The following is a 20,416-nucleotide window of genomic DNA, read 5'->3' on the forward strand; positions in this document are numbered from 1 at the left end:
ACAAATAGTGTAGGCTCTACCACTTTCTTCTTACTTTGAATGTGAACATATCTGAAACAACTTGTATTCACAAAGCAGTCAAAAGAACTGGCCAGGAAAATTAAGAAATGCCAGCCCTGACATCATCAAGCTGCTAATAACACAATGCCAGCTTCATACTGTGTAAGAAAATAAGTCCCTATTTGCTTAAACTAGTATCAATAGATGAGTTTTTCTATTACCTGCAGGAAAATGCATTCCTAACTAACCCACTAATGAGATATGGACATGAGAATGTCCATTTTTCCATCTCCTCTTGTCAGCACTAGGTATCATGAAACAATTTTTGCTCATCTGATTAAAAAAAGGAAAAAAGAGAGTAGTACCTCATTTTGATGTGCACTTCTTTAACTACAAGGATGTTGAATTTCCTTTTTTTCCCTTAAATACTATTTCACATCCTTTGTCTATATTTTCTTTTTTCCAATTTATTTATTTATTTATTTATTTATTTTTGGCTGAGTTGGGTCTTTGTTGCTGCACGTGGGCTTTCTCTAGTTGTGGCGAGTGGGGGCTACTCTTCGTTGTGGTGCGTGGGCTTCTCATTGCGATGGCTTCTCTTGTGGCGGATCACGGGCTCTAGGCGTGCAGGCTTCGGTAGTTGTGGCTTGTAGGCTCTAGAGCGCAGGCTCAGTAGTTGTGGTGCACGGGCTTAGTTGCTTCGTGGCATGTGGGATCTTCCTGGACCTGGGCTTGAACCTGTGTCCCCTGCATTGGCAGGCGGATTCTTAACTACTGCACCACCAGGGAAGCCCTGTCTATATTTTCTACTGCATTTTTTATGAATGGTTTGCACAAGCTCTCTGTAAACTAGAAAATGACACACATTGTAAAACATTTTTGAGTTTGTCTTCTTACTAGTTTTAGCTTTTTCTGTGTGTATTGAAGGCATCTTTTAAATTGTCATGGAGATTTGAAATCTGAATTTTAAAATATGTCCATTATTTCAAAATGCAGTATGAAGCAAATTTTTTCCCAAGAAAGGATAAATTTAAAATGTTAAATCAAGTGAACTTTGAGGCTGAATGCCACTGGAAGAATTAGTTATAACCAGGTAAATCTAGGGAATATTTTTTAAAAAGGAGAAGAAGAAGAAGAGGGAAAGGAGAAGAAGGAAAGTGGGGGAAGGTCAGGTGGGGACAAAAAAAAGTTTTCAACACTTGATGCATATCCAGCACTATACTACATTCCTTGTAGAGAATACATAGGTATAAGATAAGGTCCTCATTCTAAGGCTTATTAACTATTAGTAGTTGGAGAGCGATAAAAAAAACATGCAAAACAATTAGAGGGACAGACAAAATTTCAAATGAAACAAAGTCAAAGTTTAGAAAAATCAATTGAAAATTATAGGCATCTAGCAAACCTTCATGAAATACAGAATTTGGTCTTCACTTTGAAAAACTATACATTTTGGAACAATAGCGAAAGAACGATAAATTATTCCAAAATAGCGAATAGCCCACTTGACTTGACAGAACAACCCTTCTTATTAACAGTAGACAAGAAGACGCAAATTAGGACTGGTTCCAAGACAAGAAGGAAATAAGACTGACCAGAATGAAGAGGGTCTGCATTGGGGAAGTGAAATGAAAGTAAGCAGCGTGGAGAGCAAGAGGAATCTGAGAAGAAATAATACAACCAAATCTAGTTGGTACACGATAAAGGACAATCCCAAAATTTCAATATTAGACTACCAGAAAAAATAATTCCCTTCTACTTGAATGACTGATTATTGTCATAAACTTTTCCAAGTTTACCAGCTGAGACCCTAGGAAAAGGCGCAGAAGCTTTTCAACTTATTTTGGTCTCTTTTGCCCCCTCCTTTAAAGAAAAGACACATTTGAAGACTAATTTTCCAGATACAAATTAGTCATTATTTTGTATCTTTTTTTCAAAGCATACTGTCAAAAAAACAAATGGAAAGTTGTTAGTTGATACATTCTGATTCATTTATTACCTGTCCTATTCTAACTGCATACTTAAGTGGGACATAAGGGTTTCTTCTGGAATCAGCAAATTTACCACACCCCTGGATCTTCAGAAATGATCAATTACTCCACACCCTCCAATTACAGTGTTATAAAAAGAGTTAAGAACGCCAGCCTTACCCTTAGGGAGATCATTTTTCTGATTACTTCAAAAAATTACATGGCCAAAAGAAAAATACACTAAAGTTATTTTTTAATAAGTTATTCTAACATATACTTCATAATGTGGCAATTACTAGTACCAGTTTATTCTTAACAACCACCAATAACTTCCAACTAGCAACATAAAATGGCAAAGGGGTAAAAAAACAACTATCAAAAGGAAGAAAACAACAGTGTGGTATTGGCATAAAGACAAACAGACCAATAGAACAGAAAGCCCAGAAATAAATGTTGGACAAGGGTCCCAAGTTCACTCAATGGGGAAAGGACAGTCTCTTTAACAAATGGTGCTAGGAAAACTGGATATTCACATGCAAAAGAATGAAGCTGAATCCTTATCTTACAGCATATACAAAAGTTAACCCAAAATAGATTAAAAATCTAAACGGAAAACCTAAAACTATAAAACTCCTAGAAGAAAACATACGGGAAAAGCTTCATGATATTGGACTTGGCAATGATTTCTTGGCTACGATACCAAAAGCACAGGCAACAAAAGCAAAAACAGACAAATGGGGCTACATCAAACTAAAACTTTCATGCATCAAAGGACACAATCAACACACTTAAAAGACAAACAGCAGGGCTTCCCTGGTGGCGCAGTGGTTGAGAGTCTGCCTGCCAATGCAGGGGACACAGGTTCGAGCCCTGGTCTGGGAAGATCCCGCGTGCCACGGAGCAACTGGGCCCGTGGGCCACAATTACTGAGCCTGCGCGTCTGGAGCCTGTGCTCCGCAACAGGAGAAGCCGTGATAGTGAGAGGCCCGCGCATAGCGATGAAGAGTGGCCCCCACTTGCCGCAACTGGAGAAGGCCCTCGCACAGAGATGAAGACCCAGCACAGCCATAAATAAATAAATAAATAAAAATAAATAATTAAAAAAAAAAAAGACAAACAGCAGAAGAGGAGGAAATATTTGTAAATCTTACATCTGATTAGTAGTTAATATACAGAATAAAGAACTCCCATAACTGAACACTCAATTAAAAAATAAAAAAACGACTTAAATAGACATTTCTCCAAGGATGATAAACAAATGGCCAACAAGCACATGAAAAGATGCTCAACATCACTAATTATCACAGAAATACAAATCAAATTCACAGTGAGATATCACGTCAACACCGATTAGGATGGCTACTATCAAAAAAACCCAGAAAATAACAAGTTTTGTCAAGGATGAGGTGAAACTGGAACCTTTGTGCACTAACTGTGGGATTATAAAATGGCACAGAAAATCAAATGGAGTTTCCTCAAAATATTAAAAATAGAGCTACCATATAATCCAAAAATCCCAGGGACTTCCCTGGTGGTCCAGTGGTTAAGACTCCGCGCTCCCAATGCAGGGGGCCCAGGTTCAATCCCTGGTCAGGGAACTACATCCTGCATGTCACAACTAAAAGATCCCGCAAGCCTCAATGAAGATCCCACACACATCCATGAAGATCCCGCGTGCTGCAACTAAAACCTAGCACAGCCAAAATAAATAAATATTAAAAACAAAAACAAAAATCCCACTTGAGTATATATCCAAACTAACTGAAAGCCAGGTATCAAAGAGCTATCTGTATACCCATGTTCATAGCCGCACTATCCACAACCACCAAAGTAGCAACCCAAATGTCCACCAACAGATGAAGAAGTAAATAAAATGTGATATATATATATAATGGAATATCATCAGTCTTTAAAATGAAGGAAATCCTGTCATACACTACATGGATGAACCTTGAGGTCATTACGCTAAGTGAAATAAGACAGTCGCAAAAAGACAAGTACTACATGATTCTATTTATATGGGTTATCTAGAGTCGTCCAATTCATAGAAAGAGAAAGCTAAATGGTGGTTATGAGGAACTAGAGAGAGGGGGAAAAGAGGAGTTGTTGTTTTAATGGGTATAGTTTCAGATTTGTAAGATGAAAAAGTTCTGGAAATCTGTTAAACCACATGAATATACACAACACTACTGAACTGTACACTTAAAAATGGTTAAGAAGGGACTCCCCTGGTGGTCCAGTGGTTAAGACGCTGCACTTCCACTGGAGGGGGCGCGGGTTTGATCCCTGGTCTGGGGGGTGAAGACTAAGATCCTACATGCTGCGCAGCATGGCAAAAAAAAAAAAAAAAAGATTAAGGTAAATATTATGTGTTTTTACCACAATAAAGCTTTTTTTTTTTAAAGGAAGAAGACAGCTAAGCTATAACTAAATTAGAAAGACAAAATACAAGAGACTAGGAATTAGAATTTCCAGATCTTTCTTTCACCATAAGAAGACAAAGTATAGTGTGGTAAATATAGAAAGAACAAAGGGGTAGAGGAGGGTGAGTCCTACTTCTCTCCCTTAATAGCATGAGATTCTAGGTCAGTCTTACTTTTCCCACTTCCAAATAAGACTAGCAATACTTGTATTATCTGCTTCACAGGGCTATTGAAAACTTCGGATGAGATAAAAGCATGTGAAAGTCTTAAAAACTATAAATTCACATAAATGAAGATACCACTGCAAACAATTAATTCCCTGGAAATTATTATCCAAACTTAAGGTGTTATACTTTAAAATTAATAACAAAAATAAAAATGAACTTTACAATGCATTTAGAATTTGTTTTGCAGAGTTTTTAAGAGGAGGAAGAAATAAATCTGTTGACTTTAACTTCAAAAAACTGGTAATCAACACAGCATTTATCTGAAGGCATTTATTTCTTGACTTTTCCATTTTAGATCTTTTTTGCTATTAGAGAAGATACGGGTTTAGTTACTATACATGCACAGCTTTCCTCTCATGTGCTCCCAATACAGTTATATCAGGTTGGGCTTAAATCAATATTCAAGTTTACATTATTATGACCAGGTAAACATTTTTTTCAAGCTATCTTGTACACTACAATTACATTTGCTTGCTTCTCTTTCTTTAAATCTTCCCTCATTTTCATATGTTTCGTTGCCTTTGAAAAATGACCCCACATCCTTGAGGTCTCATAAAGGTCCTTCAAAAACAATTGTCACTCATACTTATCAATTCTATTTTCCCTTCCAGAGCCATCCTTTCTGAAACCATCTAATCTTCTGCAACAATTTAGACTGGCTTGTCCTGTCTAGGTTTGTCTCTTCATTTCGATCCAAGGAATTCCTTTCACTTGTCCCCTTGGTTGAATCTCATTTATAATAAAATCTTTTTCTTTGTTGACTTACTTAAGTAAGGCAACAAGCATTCTGGGAACAAAGAAGACAAACAGGGCTGATGATTTCACCATTCAATATATAAACTTTCATTCAACTTCCCATTTTCGCTAAGACCCTTCACCCCTGCCCCACCTCCCACCAGCTGTGCCAACTTCTCTGCTTTCGTCCTCTTCAAATAACGAACATCCAGTTTTCTGCTGGCTATGCTAGATGGAGAAGGAAAATCTAGGGTCTAAACTACTCCAGACTTTTAACAAATCTTACAATTTTTTAAAAAAATTATTTATTTATTTTATTTATGGCTGTGTTGGGTCTTCGTTTCTGTGCGAGGGCTTTCTCTAGTTGTGGCAAGTGGGGACCACTCTTCATCGTGGTGCGCGGGCCTCTCATTATCGCGGCCTCTCTTGTTGTGGAGCACAGGCTCCAGACGCGCAGGCTCAGTAGTTGTGGCTCACGGGCCTAGTTGCTCCGCGGCATGTGGGATCTTCCCAGACCAGGGCTCGAACCCGTGTCCCCTGCATTGGCAGGCAGACTCCCAACCACTGCACCACCAGGGAAGCCCACAAATCTTACAATTTTTAGTTGCATTCAGCACTCCCATCTTCAGAGGCCCTTGGAACCTGAAATTCCTGAGCCTTTCTGGGATTTTGTGGGAATATCCATCTTGTTTCTTATTAACTTCCCTCTCTGCAGGCACAGAGCTGAACGCAAAAAAATGAAAACCTAAGTTAATCAGTTAAAACTGGTCCATCTGCTTTCTTCCAAAACGCTGAATTCTCATCTGTTGATACCTCCTCTTCTGTTCTTTATCCTTTTGGGTTTATTCTATTTTATTTCTTTTTTACTTTATCTGATTTATATTTTTCACTTATTTTACTGAATTTAGGTATGCAAATTACTCTATGCTGAACCCCTTTTATTTAGTATTTTTAAAAATCTCTAACCAATATCATTTCCTAGTGTAATAATATTCATTCAACAGATATTTAATGAGCTAATTCTGTGTGTCAGACACTACTATTCTAAGCACTGGAAATTTAGCTGTGAACGAAACAAAGTCCCTGCTCTCAAGGAGCCGACATTCCAGTGGGGACACAGAGACTTTTTTTATCTAACTACATTTCTAATATGTATGTGGTACCAAGTGCTAAGAACAAAACAAAAGAGAGGATGAGGTAGTAAGAAAGCCAGTCATGCAGCTGTCTGGAAGAAGAAAATTACAGGCAGCAGAAGGAGCAAGTTCTGAGATAAGTAAGTGCCTTGTCTGGCACGTTCACAGAAAAACAGATCAGCAAAAAGGGCAGTATGGCTGGATTTGCTTAAATTTCCTCAATTTGACTTGAGTTCTTTCTAAGATTTGTCTTTACTAAGTATATCACAGTAAACTCCCTCATGTAAATGCCTATTTGTAAAAAGCAATTTCCTTTGGGTTATATTCTCAAAATTCAGTATGTAGCATAAACCTTAAAATTAAGCATAGCTTTGACCTATGTTTAAAAGAAAATATTCTAGAATTTTCTCAAGAAATAATGATGAATCTACAGGCAAATTATTAGAAGTATTAGACTTACAAAGTTATTGGCTAAAAGAGAAATATGTAAGAATAAGTAACATTTCTATCATTGGAAATAATTTTTTAAAGGCCATATGAAAGAATTAATCATGAACAAGCATGTTCTACTGCAGTATTTTTCCTAAGAAAATAACCCTTTGTTAGTACACTATGTAGTCCAGCCCATATCACTCCAATGAAAATACTGATTTCTCATATTGACCTAGCTGCCACAACCAATGGTGGGTCAGGCTTTATCCTCCTAGATCTCCATTAATGCCCTATTTCCTTCTTAAAATTCTTTATACCTCCAAGAAGTAAATCTATTATGTTACCAGTCTCCCAATCCCCTCACCTCTTCTATTTTTTATTATTTTTTGAAATTTCTATTTTATATTGGAGTATAGTTGATTTACAACGTGTATGTTAGTTTCAGATGTACAGCAAAGTGATTTAGTTATATATATACATACATCTATTCTTTTTCAGATTCTTTTCCCATATAGGTTATCACAAAGTATTGAGTAGTTTCCCTGTGGTGTACAGTAGGCCCTGTTGATTATCTATTTTACATATGTAGCGTGTATATGTTAACCCCAACCTTCTAATTTATCTCTTCCCCCTCACCTTTCCCCTCTGGTAACCGAAAGTTTGTTTTCTATGTCTGTGAGTCTATTTCTACTTTGTAAATAAGTTCATTTGTATCATTTTTTAGATTCCATATATAAGACATATCATATGATATTTGTTTTTCTCTGTAACTTCTCTTCTCTTTTCTCTTAACTTCACTTAGTATGATAATCTCTAGGTCTAGGCATGTTGCTGCAAATGGCATTATTTCATTCTTTTTTATGGCTGAGTAATATTCCACTGATATGTACCACATCTTCTTTAACCATTCCTCTGTCCATGGACATTTAGGTTATTTCCATGTGTTGGCTATTGTAAATAGTGCCGCAATGAACACTGGGGTGCATGTATCTTTTCAAATTATGGTTTTCTCCAGATACATGCCCAGGAGTGCTTTTGCTGGATCATATGGCAGCTCTATTTGTAGTTTTTTAAGGCACCTCCATACTGCTCTCCATAGTGGCTGTACCAATTTACATTCCCACCAACAGTGTAGGACAGTTCCCTTTTCTCCACACCCTCTCCAGCATTTATTGTCTGTAGACTTTTTGATGATGGCCATTCTGACCAGTGTTGAGGTGATACCTCACTGTAGTTTTGATTTGCATTTCTCTAATAATTAGAAATGTTGAGCATCCTTTCACGTGCTTTTTGGCCACCTGTATGTCTTCTTTGGAGAAAAGATCTTCTGCCCATTTTTTGACTGGGTTGTTTGTTTTTCTAATATTGAGCTGCATGAGCTGTTTGTATACTTTGGAGATTAATACCTTGTTGGTCACATTGTTTGCAAATATTTTCTCCCATTCTGTGGGCTGTCTTTGCATTTTATTTACGGTTTCCTTTGCTGTGCAAAAGCTTTTAAGTTTAATTAGGTCCCAATTGTTTATTTTTGTTTTTATTTTCCTTATTTTAGGAGGTGGATCCAAAAAGATATTGCTGCAATTCATCCTGAAAAGTGTTGTTCTGCCTATGTTTTCCTCTAAGAGTTTTCCCTCACCTCTTGTATAATCTTCCCTCCCTTTTGCTCTCAAAGTATTTGTCCTGTACCCCTATTATAGCACTCCTATAAAAGTTGAAATACATAACCATCATGTGTCTTTTGCTCTCTAAGTATTTGTTCTGCACCTCTATTATAGCACTCTCATAACAGCTATATTATTTGTCCTCCTCCTTACCTTGGGCACAATGGATGAAGTATCTCTGCTGCTACAAAAGGTCAAACCCTGAACTCATGACTTGGATCACTTCTCCCACCCATCTTCTCAAGAATGTTGCTTCTTGGGCTTCCCCGGTGGCGCAGTGGTTGAGAATCCGCCTGCCAATGCAGGGGACACGGGTTTGATCCCTGGTCCGGGAAGATCCCACAAGCTCGTGTGCCACAACTACTGAGCCTGTGCTCTAGAGCCCGTGAGCCACAACTACTGAGCCCGCGTGCCGCAACTACTGAAGCCCGCACGCCTAGAGCCCGTGCTCCACAATGAGAGAAGCCACTGCAATGAGAAAGCCCGTGCACCGCAACGAAGAGTAGCCCCCGCTCGCCGCAACTAGAAAAAGCCCGCGCGCAGCAACGAAAACCCAACACAGCCAAAAATAAATTAATTAATTAATTTAAAAAAAAAAGAATGTTGCTTCTTAAATTATCTTCACTCTCTCCTTATCAGTTTCTCTCAGTATATATTACTTCCATTAGCCTTCAAACATGTAAAAATCTCTCTCATCTTTTATATAATAATTTATAATATACATACTATAATTTAGCTTATAAACAACCAAAGGGCAATCGTAAGCTATGTTAAGGATTTGGATTTTGTTCCAAGTACAACGGGAAGACAATGAAGTCGTCTACTTCTACACCCTCCATTTACTCGTAAATTTGGATTCTTCTTTATCACTACTCTGAAATTCCCCCAAGATCACAATTTCCTTGTTTATAAATCCAACTGGACATGTTCTGATTCATCTTTCTGATCTACTCTTCACGGCATCCAACAGTAATGAGGACTTCCTCCCTGAAAGGCTCTCTCTTCTTGCCCTTTACTGACATATCACAGTCACCTAGTTTTGTTGTGTTTTCCAGTTCAGCTCATTTCAGCTTCAAGGTCTTAGTGTATGCAGTTTCTTCTACCTGGAATGCTCTCCCACCCCTGTACCTCACCCCCACACTCCCACTCCGAGCTTTCAACCTAACTGAAGCCCACTCATTAATCTGGGCACATTTAAACATCCCTTCCAGAAAAGTATTCCCATACCCCCCAAATTAGTTAGGTTCCCCCAATGATGCTTCCATAGCATCCTTTTTCCCCATAGCACACATCACATTTGTGATACTCATTCAATGTCTATCTTCCCTTGTCTCAAATTCCCTGAGAATAAGACCCAGGTCTACAAATACGTAGAGATACAGTACACACGCAGGCCTAGTACGCACTTAATTCATTGTATAATAAACAAAAAGCATCACAGGCCTTACCCTCCACCCAGAGTCCTAGTTTATTACTTTCATAATCAATTGGAGAGTTGTATAATAAAGTGCTTGGGCTTTAGAGCCTGATAGAACTGAATTAAAGATCTGGCCCAGTTTCTCATTAGGGAACTTTGAGCAAGTTACTTAACCTCTCTAAACCTCATCCACAAATAATCACACATACCTTGCTATAAAGATTAACTATCCTCTTCTTTTATACTGCTACTGTTACAATATAAATAATTATTCTCTCCCCTCTTGAATAATGTTTTTCAAACATTATTCAGAATGCTTCAAACCAGCTTATTTTTTTTTTAAAGGAAAAATACAGAGTAGAAAAAATACATCAGAGTGCAATGCACACGTTAAGGGCATACTGTTGAAATACACACAGAATTCAACTATTGGATTATTGGATTGAAATGTTACATGTACATCCTATTATGGGTTGCAGTCAAAAAATTTGAAAAACATTGCTACACTATTGCTACAGATAAATTAATATTATTAGAATATTAAATTCAGTGAGAACAGGGCCCTTGGTTTTGTTCACTACTATGTCCCTAGAACCTAAAATAGTGTCTAGTATAAAACAGCACAATAAATATTTGTTGAAAGACTTGAATGCTGTATCTGGTCCCAATTTAACTTTTCTAACGTATTAATCCTACAGTATTCCTTACTGTCATTTACAGAGGCCAACACATTCTCTTGCCTGAGCCTGGGCTCATGCTATTCTCTCAGAATAACAAAAGTTTCCTCCTTTTCTCAATTCACCAAGCCAGTCGATGCCCTTTTACTACTCTGTACTTTCATATATAAAACCATATGAGAGACATAAAGTCCACAAGTATAAAAGAAAACATGATATATTAAAAGTGAATATACAGTACATGAAAAAATACAGTTCTACATCAAGTTCACACAGTTCAAGTTTTAGTTCAGTTATGACATACATCTAACAATTCAGCATGCCATCTTAAAATTTAAAAGCTCTTTTGGAGGATGACTTAAATAACCCATACTCAATTAAAAATGAGAAGTCTGATCTATTACCTTCTTTTCTATCTCTCTATAGGCATTTATGCTGACAGAGGTACTCAAAATCATACCACTGATTATTCTTTTCATAAAGAGGGCAACACATAAAAATCTGAAGTCATCACTAAGGACTGAAAGTCAGGAGTTTGAGTACTGCAAATCAACTAGCTCTGCAATCCAGAAGTCACTCTGTGCCTCATCCACGCATAAGCCAATTTGAAGACTCAAAGTGTTTAGAAGAAAAGAGGCTATCATAACCACTGGTTTTGGAAATTGTTTTCAGAGGCTGAGCAGAATGTTCACAGATTGACGTTTTTAAAGTTTCCACGTATTAAGCACTTACTATGTTCCAGAAACTGGACTTTATTTACATAAATGTTTCTATCATCTTTGGTCTTTGAAAAAAAAAAAAACACCATTTGGCTGGAACTACTTTCTTCCCCCTTTGGCTACTTTTCAAAAAAAAATTAAAATCCTATGTTTTATGCAGAATTATTTGTTAGCATACCACAGAAGTTTCTGTTCTTTCTCGCTCTTCTTTTTTTTAGGTTATTACAAAATATTGAATGCAGTTCCCTGTGCTATACAGTAGGACCTTGTTTATCTATTTTATACATAGTAATTTGTATCTACTAATCTTTCTCTTGAAAAAAAGCCACACACACACTTTTTATCTTTCCTGTATTCAACTACAAGTAAGCAAATAAAAACACTACCAAATATTCTGACACTAAAAAAATTTTGCTTTTCAATTCTCACTTCAAATATCTCTCACCACCTACTAATTAGCCATCTTTGGTAACCCCTAATTATTCCAGAGTTCACAATCTTAAAAACTTGTCTTCTTTAGTACAACTCCTTTCTTCACTTTATCCCTACCAGAGGCTGAAGAGTGGAAAATTCCAACTTTTGCAATTTTAGAATGAGGTTATAAAGGGGGGGGTGGGGAGGGACACCTGACAGTAGTTGCTTGTTTTTTTCAATCCACTTAAGCTCTCCAAGCCAAAAACACTTAAGTTCCAACATGAGTTTCATATTTCCCTGTATGAAACTTGCTTTCTTAGGTTTCAACCTTTGCAACTGTAAAAAGAAAAGTGTTACGTATTTCTGAACAAGGATCAGTTGCCAAATAACCTGATGTCCTCAAAGAAAAGGCAACATGAATATTAAACTAAAATTTTAGTAGGCATAAATATAGTACATAATATGGTACTTAATAACACATTAAGAGCAGTACTACTAATTAACTTAAAGATGTGATTTTTGGAACGAGAAAAATACCAGTGTTGGTCTCTGGCTACAGAAGGTAAACATTATTCTTCAATGTTTGGTTTTTCTGCTTCTACCCTATCCTGCCAAAAGCTTTAGCTGATCTTTGGGGTGCTGTGACTCAGGGTCCCAGAGTGTGGCTTTGGTTAGAACGCGAAACCCTACAAGGCGCCTAAAAGTTTAACACAATCTGTATTATATTCTCCCAATCCTCTGGGTCCCTTCCACTTCCAGTCGTCCCAGACACAGTGATTCCGAACTCTCGGGAAAGCATGGGCTTCAGACTTACCCCCTAACCTCTTCCTAAATCAAAGTGGAGGCCCACATTTCCCCTCCCGTCCTGAAGCACCGGCAGAGAAACGTGTGGTCTAAGAAAAGAAACCTCGCACCGCTCCACCCAACAGGTGGGAAGGAGAAGGGATGGACAGCTGGGCCCCGAGGCCAAGGCAGGCCTCAAACAGGGCGGGAGAGGGAGGCCGCAGCCTCAGCGCGGCCTGAAACAAGGCAGGCCCCTTGCTGCCCCGCGTACCACCCCCTCCGGCCAATTCCAAGGCGCCCGCCCCAGCTGACCTGACGATGGATGCCACTCAATGCCATGAGCCGCAATCTGGGCCAACCGAGCCGAAGAGGGCACTTCCACCGTCTCTGTCCCCACAGACACCACAGCAGACGCCACCAGCGCCACAGCCGCCTAGTCGAGAGTGCGGCGCGCATGCGTCGGTGTCCCCGGAGGCGAGGAAGTCACGTGGTTGCGCAGCGCGCAGGCCTCGCCCTCCGCGGGATCGGCGGGGGCCGGTCCTGCCCGGCCACGCCTTGCCCAGCCCAGCCCCACCTCGCCCAGCCCCGCCCCATTCCCCGCCCCGCCGCCACGGAGGGCGGGGCCGCTGCTCCAATCCAGTTTTTCCTCCTCTGCGGGGACTTGCAGAGCAGAAAGAGAGTGTTCAGCGCCTTCCACACCCCTGATTTTTAACACAGACAGCGCCCCGCCCAGTCAAAGAAGAATACTGTTACTATTTTTGGGCAAACAACTGCCTAGGCTTCACGCCTCTACCTAAAAATGGTCAGAAATTCAGCCTTTAAACTCCTAAATCTCACGATGGTTTGGACTCTGGGTCCACCCAGGTTTCCTGAAGGTGAAACAATAGTGGAGTTAGGGGCTTGAGGAACTGATTATTAAAGGGATATGTGAAATTATTCCCTGGACAAATGAAGGCTGCATTATTTTGACAATCTTAGCAGTACTCTTCAGCTGTACTCCCATCCTAAGTTTAAAAAAAAAAACTTTTTTTTTTTTTTTCAAATCTGGCCTCTCTCCTGTTTATATTTCGAGGTTCCTGAATTCACCAACCATTTACCAAGGCAATCGCTTGTTCAAGATTCAATAGTATCACAACTGGGCTGCAATTTCCTCCTCTGGAATCTGTCTGCTTCCAGAAATATTTCTCTGCAAGATGATGTTTTCTATTACCCTGTTAATCATAAATCCCCTCAACAGCCCCTTTGCTTCCAAATATCAAAACCAGTCTTATCTTTCACTTACATCAAACTTCATCTAGTTGCAGCTTTCCCTTTCCATTGCCTCTTCTACTCTTCAAGCTAACGTTTTTGAATTCTCTGACAGTGCAGCCATGCTTTTTACTGGTGTAACCAGTGACGTTTATGTTCACTATGGGAAGGAGCAGTTAAGGGTCTCTGACATATCGGGAAGGCATGCAGACTTTGCCACAAACACTGTCATTCAGTGGCTCTGAGTGCCACTGCTTTCACTCCTCTCCTGGTTCTTTTCAAACTTTCCTAAAGTAGTTTCAAATTCTTCATCAGTAAATAAGATTACCTTTGAGATTCTCATCTCCTCTAAGAGCCATTTTCTAAAACTCTACCTGCTTCTTCAGCTTTATTCACTGCAGATTCATTGTTTCCCTTTATCTGGTTTTCTACATCTTAACCTTTCAAACCAGTGCTATTGCTTTCACGGTCCTGCTTAAAAACCTTCACTGGTTTCCCCCAATGCTTTTAAGAAAAACCTAAACATTTTAGCATTGAAAATATAGTCCTTCGTAATAACACCAGCCCTCTTACTGGTTTCTGCCTTCCCATAAATTTACAAAACCCACTGTTCCCTTTTAAGTGTCTATGTCCCTTTTATGTGTCTCGACCTTTCAGTGTGTTTTCCTGTCTACAGTGCTTGCTCTCCTCACAGGTGAAAACTTAATTTTTTTTTTTTTTTACTTGATGTAGCTTTAGTTGACTTTAAAAGAAATTGTATGTCACAATTATAAGCTTTGGGAAGAAAAAAAAGATATTATACCAAATAGTGCAGTTTACAGGGTGGCAAGTTCTAGAATATAGTATTTAAAGTCAGGTGATTCAGAAACAGAACAAAAAGTTGGGACAGATGGGAAAAGGTGTTGTTTATTAATGTAATGGATTTCTTCCATTTGCCTCTCCAAATCAACTGTCCACCCTTCTCTATCTTGACCTTTGCTCCCTGGTTTCTGGTTGGGTCTGGCCAACAGGGTCCTGGAAGAACAGAAGGGAGGAGTGAGGTCAGAGTATTTATTCCCCTAGCTCCTTCCATGCGGTCTCCGTATCACTTTCTTCTTCCAGATTCCAGGTTTCCCTAAACTATTGTAAATAGTCCCTTATTAACCACTTCTCAAATTACCCTGATGTTGATAAGCCATGTATTTCCTTCTGGGACTGTGACTGATAAAAGAGCAAAACATTTCTTATACCCAGTGTTAGTCACAGCTTCTTTCTGGGCTATTCAGTAAAGATTCCTGTTTATTCTGTTCAAAATGTAGCATGCAATGAAAAAGCTCATAAAACACCACATGGCTCATTTAATTTACAGAACATATTTTCTCTAGGGAATGCTATTTGTTCATTTACATCATAAATAAATCCATCATTGAATAGTGGTGGCTTTTGTATTAGTTCAAAACATTTAGACTCCTGTATTTAATGTTCTTTCTTACTGGTTAAAGCAAATAAAATTGTGGCTCTAGGAGATTTAAATCCAAACACAATATGGATATTGTCCCTCTCTACTATTACATGATCTGTGAGATTTAGTTCAAATGGTATCGCCTCAGTTCAGTCTTCCTGAGAGTTATTTGGATCCTACAATGCTCCAATTTCTGAATAATTTATTTTTTATTTTATTATTTATTTTGGCTGCAGTGGGTCTTCTTTGCGCCATGGGGGATCGTTTAGTTGCGGTATGTGGGCTTCTTAGTTGCAGCATGCATGTGGGATCTAGTTCCCTGACCAAGGATTGAACCCAGGCCCCCTGCATTGGGAGCCCAGAGTCTTACCCACTGGACCACCAGGGTAGTCCCCTGAATAATTTATTAAATTGTTAATCTGTGTAATGATTTCCCAGCTGTAGAAATGTCAAAATGAAAGAAAGAGGGAGATTTGCATTTTAATTTCCCCCACCCCAGCCCCAATTTCCCTATTCCAAGCCTTTTTGTTCTCTTGTCACAGGGCTATGAAACTGTATCTGTAATTGGTCATGACTTCCTATAGCAGGTCCTAGGGGATAAAAATCCAAATCCTTACGTTTACCATTTTGTTCTTGTTCTTACCTCTGCTTTTATCTGGAACCTCTCTGTCCTGCTCACTGTGACACATGGAAGCTTGACTTCTTTCATCTTCTTAGTTCCTGATCTTTGCAGGTACTTAGAATGTGCTTTTCCTTTCTTTTCTCATTGTCGAATAACTCAATCTTCAGAACTTATTTGAAATGTTGCTTCCTTAAAGATATCTTCTCTGATCCCACAAGCCTGGGTTATGATACTGTTATTTTGCCCATTAAATATCATGATACCTACATTTTCATTATGGATTGTATCTTTTACTAGACATGGAGAGCTGGATATAGTATGTTGCAAAATTGAAGTAAGGCTGTGTGTTATGTTATAAGTTAAGGACTAGGAAATTTCTACATTCTTCACAAATAATGCTGCAAAAAGAGAATGATGTGAATGCAAGAGGATAGGGGTTATTCTTTCAGGGTGATTGAATTTTCAGGCTTTAATAGCTAAATCAACTGGGGTACCATGAACAGCTTGTGAAAGAGATTGCTGATATTTGCAAATATATATTGTGTGTGTATGTGTATTGCTGTTTAGCTACTGTTTATGTATTCCATGTATATTCATACATACTACTCTTTTTTTTTTCTTTATTTTTGGCTGTGTTGGATCTTCGTTGCTGCACGTGGGCTCTCTCTAGTTGCAGCAAGCGGGGGCTATTCTTCGTTGCTGCACACGGGCTCTCTCTAGTTGCAGTAAGCAGGGGCTACTCTTCGTTGCAGTGAATGGGCTTCTCATTGCGGTGGCTTCTCTTGTTGCAGAGCACGGGCTCTAGGCGTGCGGGCTTCAGTAGTTGTGGCACGCGGTCTTAGTAGTTGTGGCTCTCGGGCTCTAGAGCACAGGCTCAGTAGTTGTGGCACATGGGCTTAGTTGCTCCGCGGCATGTGGGATCTTCCCGGACCAGGGCTCGAACCCGTGTCCCCTGCATTGGCTGGCAGATTCTTAACCACCAGGGAAGCCCCATACTACTCTTTTAAGTATATTCATATTGCTGTGTTAGGTATATATTTTGCTTTTTAAAGTTTTTTTTTTTTTTCTTCAGGTATCAGGTAATAATGTGCCCAACTCCAGGAGTTGAATCATAATCAATACAAACCAATTGTGGTAATCCCATTCCAATGAATGATTTTGCCAATGAATGATTGAGGGATAGAAGGGGTGACCCAGTTCTTGTCAACGAGACATAAAGAGAAATTGGCTGTTTCTATGGGTGAAGGAGAGAGAAACTAGTTCTAGACATTATTTGAGCCCTGAATCAAGCCAGCTTTGAAGCCAGAGACATTGACTTCTGTTATAAGCATCAATAAAAAAAATTTTCCTTTTTGCTCATGCCAGTTGGGTTTTTTTTTCCTTTTCTCTTTCTTCTCTTCCCTTCCCTCCTTCCTCCTTCCTTTCTTTTTATCCTCTTGGCCATAGATTTAATAAATGTAGAGCTGTAATTTAAATTCAGAACTCTGCCGGGAATCCCCTGGCGGTCCAGTGGTTAGCACTCTGTGCTTTCACTGCCGATGGCCCAGTTCGATCCCTAGTCGAGGAACTAAGATCCCACAGGCCTGGCGGTGCTGCCATAAATCAATCAATCAGTAAATCAATCAATCAATAAATTCAGAACTGCCTTCAGAGTCTGTTCTCTCACAGGGGTCTGAAAGCATTACATTCCTCTTTTCTGCACCACCTGCTTCTCCTCCAGTGTTCTCCATTTCAGTTAATGGCATCAGCATTCACCAGTCTCTAGTGTGAGAAACTTCTTTAACTTTGACTCCTTTATGTTCCAAATCTAAGTATGTCATCAATTTAGTCAGTCCTGCCATCAGAATACCTTTCAGATCTATTCTTTCAATTCTCACTCCTTCTGTTATACTATTCTTTAGACCTTTACTATCTAGAATCTGGCTCTGAGCCCTGGATAGTAAGTAGATCACTATACTCTTTCCTACTGAAACTTGCTAGAACCTCACAATCTTTTTCAACACATTGAACAGGCAGACCTTGTCTATCCATTAGGCTGGGACATCCTATGAAATCCATTTGCCACAGGAGGCCTTTGGATCGGTGTTTCCATCCAACTATCCCTCTTCTACTAGTTAACTTTTAAAATACACCGCCTCCACCCTTGAAAACATTGCTCCAGAATAAATTTCAAACGTATATAACATTTTACTCAAGTACTATTTATTCAGCACCCAGTATAGGCCAAGGCACCCAGTATATTCATAGAGGTGAACAAATTCAAGACTGGTCATACCACACCATTGTCTTCATCTTACGTAACAATTGTCTCACACATTCCATGCTCCAGTATTTAAAAAGAAAAAGAAAAAAAGACTATTTGCTAAACCTACAATTCACTTTGAAATCTGTGTTTATCCCATTGTTGCCCAGAGAAGAGTTTAAGTATGAATTTAGGTACTCTTTTACAGAACACATTATGAGACTTGGATTCATTAATGTTGATATAGTACTTAAATGATTTTGCCTTCGTTTGATGTATTTAACCTCCTAACCAGCAATGAAATAAGTAGGGTTAGCTTATCTTGGCTCTAAAGATTTCTGTAGGGTTTCTGCCCATCTCTCCTCAACTTCATTTGCTGCTGGGAATAAGTTACCTTTGTACAGAATTTGAGGTTTACAAATGCTTTCTTATACATAATCCCATGTTAATTTTGTACCTCACACCAACTGCAGGATATATATGTAAGGTTTAACAAGTAATAGTAAACCTGGGTTCCAAATCCATGCTTTCTGAATCGAAGTCTTAATGCTCTTTACCTTCACAATTTTTTGCTTCCCTATCTTCTCATCTCTCTTCTAGTCGTATCACTGTCTACCTCCCTTAGCACTTTGATATTCACTACTGTCTCTTCTTTGCCACGTTTTCTTCTCTTCACGTTACCCTTATTTTCAGATTCTCTTCAGATTACCATATTGTAATTTAAACTTTATTAAACAGGCAATACATGTTGCTCATTTCTGAAAAAATAGAAATTGTAGAATAGTACCCTGAAAATATTAAAATAACTTCTTTACCCACAGATTACCACCATTAACATGTCGGTGTATATAATTCCAGTTCTGTTTTCTCTGTGTGTATATATTTAATAAATAGAGACACTGTGTTTTGTAGTCAGGCTTTTTCCCTTTAACACATTGTGAACATGGCCCTGTGATTAAAATGATTAACATTTTTAGTAAATATATGCTATCAATTCCATTGGGTAAATATGCCATTTAAATTTTTTGTTATTTTTTAGTTGCAGTGCTGGTGGGGTTAGACTTTTATCACTATCACTGCTTGTAAAAAAAAACCAAATTCCTTTATTTCAACTTATTCAAGCCTTCAGCTTTTCTTTAGTTCTTTCCATCAGTGATCAGTCTCCAATTCTTTTTGATTTCTGGGCTGGTAACAGTTCTTGGCAACAGAATGCTAGACTTCTGAGTGCTCAATATCAAGAAGTTACTAATATAGAGAAAAAACTTTTAGGCGTGGGACTCTGTTACATTATGGCTATTTTCTTTATAATAAAAACACACAGATTGTGTGAAGTAAAGTTTCCACATTATTAGTAGCGATATATTTACTGTACTTTTTTCAATGCAAAATTCAAACTATATCTACTGAAAAGAAGGGATGATTAAGCTTTATATAACATAGTGTTCTTCTTTGGCCTTTGAAATTTATGTATTTCAATATATCCAACAATCAATCAATGCAAATTTACTAGGCACATTTGCAATGAAACAAGGGCAGTGGTAAAAATTAATAAAATTTAGAATCTGTAACTATTGTTTCAATAATGAATATCACAAAGGTTGAAGCAAAATTTAATAATGATTTCAGCGTTACAACTGAAGTCAAAAGAATCTAAGCCAGGTGTTGGCAAACTATGCCAGAGGCCTGAGCCAAGAATTTTTTTACATTTTTAAAGGGCTGTAAAAAAACAAAAACAAAAACAAAGAATATGCCAGAATCTGTGGCTTACAAAGCCAAAAATATTTATTTTCTGGTCCTTTACAGAAAATGTTTGCCAACTTTGGACCTAAATTATAGGAACATAATAAAATACATTTAGAAGAAAAGGAATTTTAAAAGTATGTATTTAATTATAAAACAGTGTATTTAAACAGAAAAAGTAGCCACATCTTTACTCTCCTTTCAGATTAGCTTCAAACTTTTTTTTGTTTGCTTTTTTCCTCAGAAACTGCAGATAATACAAAGAATCACAATTTAAAAAGTAGCCAAATATCAATACATTAGAAAAGTAGTCAGTGACACAGAAGTGAAAAAGAATGAAGGTAGTTCACAATTGTAATAAAGTGATCTTAGAGTAACCTACAACATAGAATCACAGAATTTTAGAGCAAAATGGAACCTTAAAAATCATCTAGTCCAGTCCTCACATTTTAGAGATGAGAAAATTGAGGCCTAAATCTGGCAAGTGACTTGCCCAAGGTCACAGAGTGAATTTTCTGTAAAGCTAGAACTA

General features: G+C 38.3%; 1 protein-coding gene across 5 annotated transcripts in view; it reads right to left on the minus strand.

Moving 5' to 3' along the window:
- Window positions 1-13,062, minus strand: part of PRPF39 (pre-mRNA processing factor 39) — a 36,917-nt gene extending 23,855 nt beyond the window's left edge. For 3 of the 5 annotated variants that reach the window (XM_082452121.1, XM_082452125.1, XM_082452119.1), the window contains exon 1: window positions 12,904-13,062. The gene's annotated coding sequence lies outside the window, so the exon portion shown is untranslated. Of the gene's footprint in view, window positions 1-365; window positions 4,223-12,903 lie in introns of those variants that run through there. The other 2 variants (XM_082452122.1, XM_082452120.1) reach the window with 2 other exon arrangements.
- Between the last annotated feature and the right edge of the window lie 7,354 nt (window positions 13,063-20,416).

Source organism: Balaenoptera physalus (assembly GCF_965194825.1).
Source record: "Balaenoptera physalus genome assembly, chromosome: 2".
Classification (NCBI taxonomy): domain Eukaryota; kingdom Metazoa; phylum Chordata; class Mammalia; order Artiodactyla; family Balaenopteridae; genus Balaenoptera; species Balaenoptera physalus.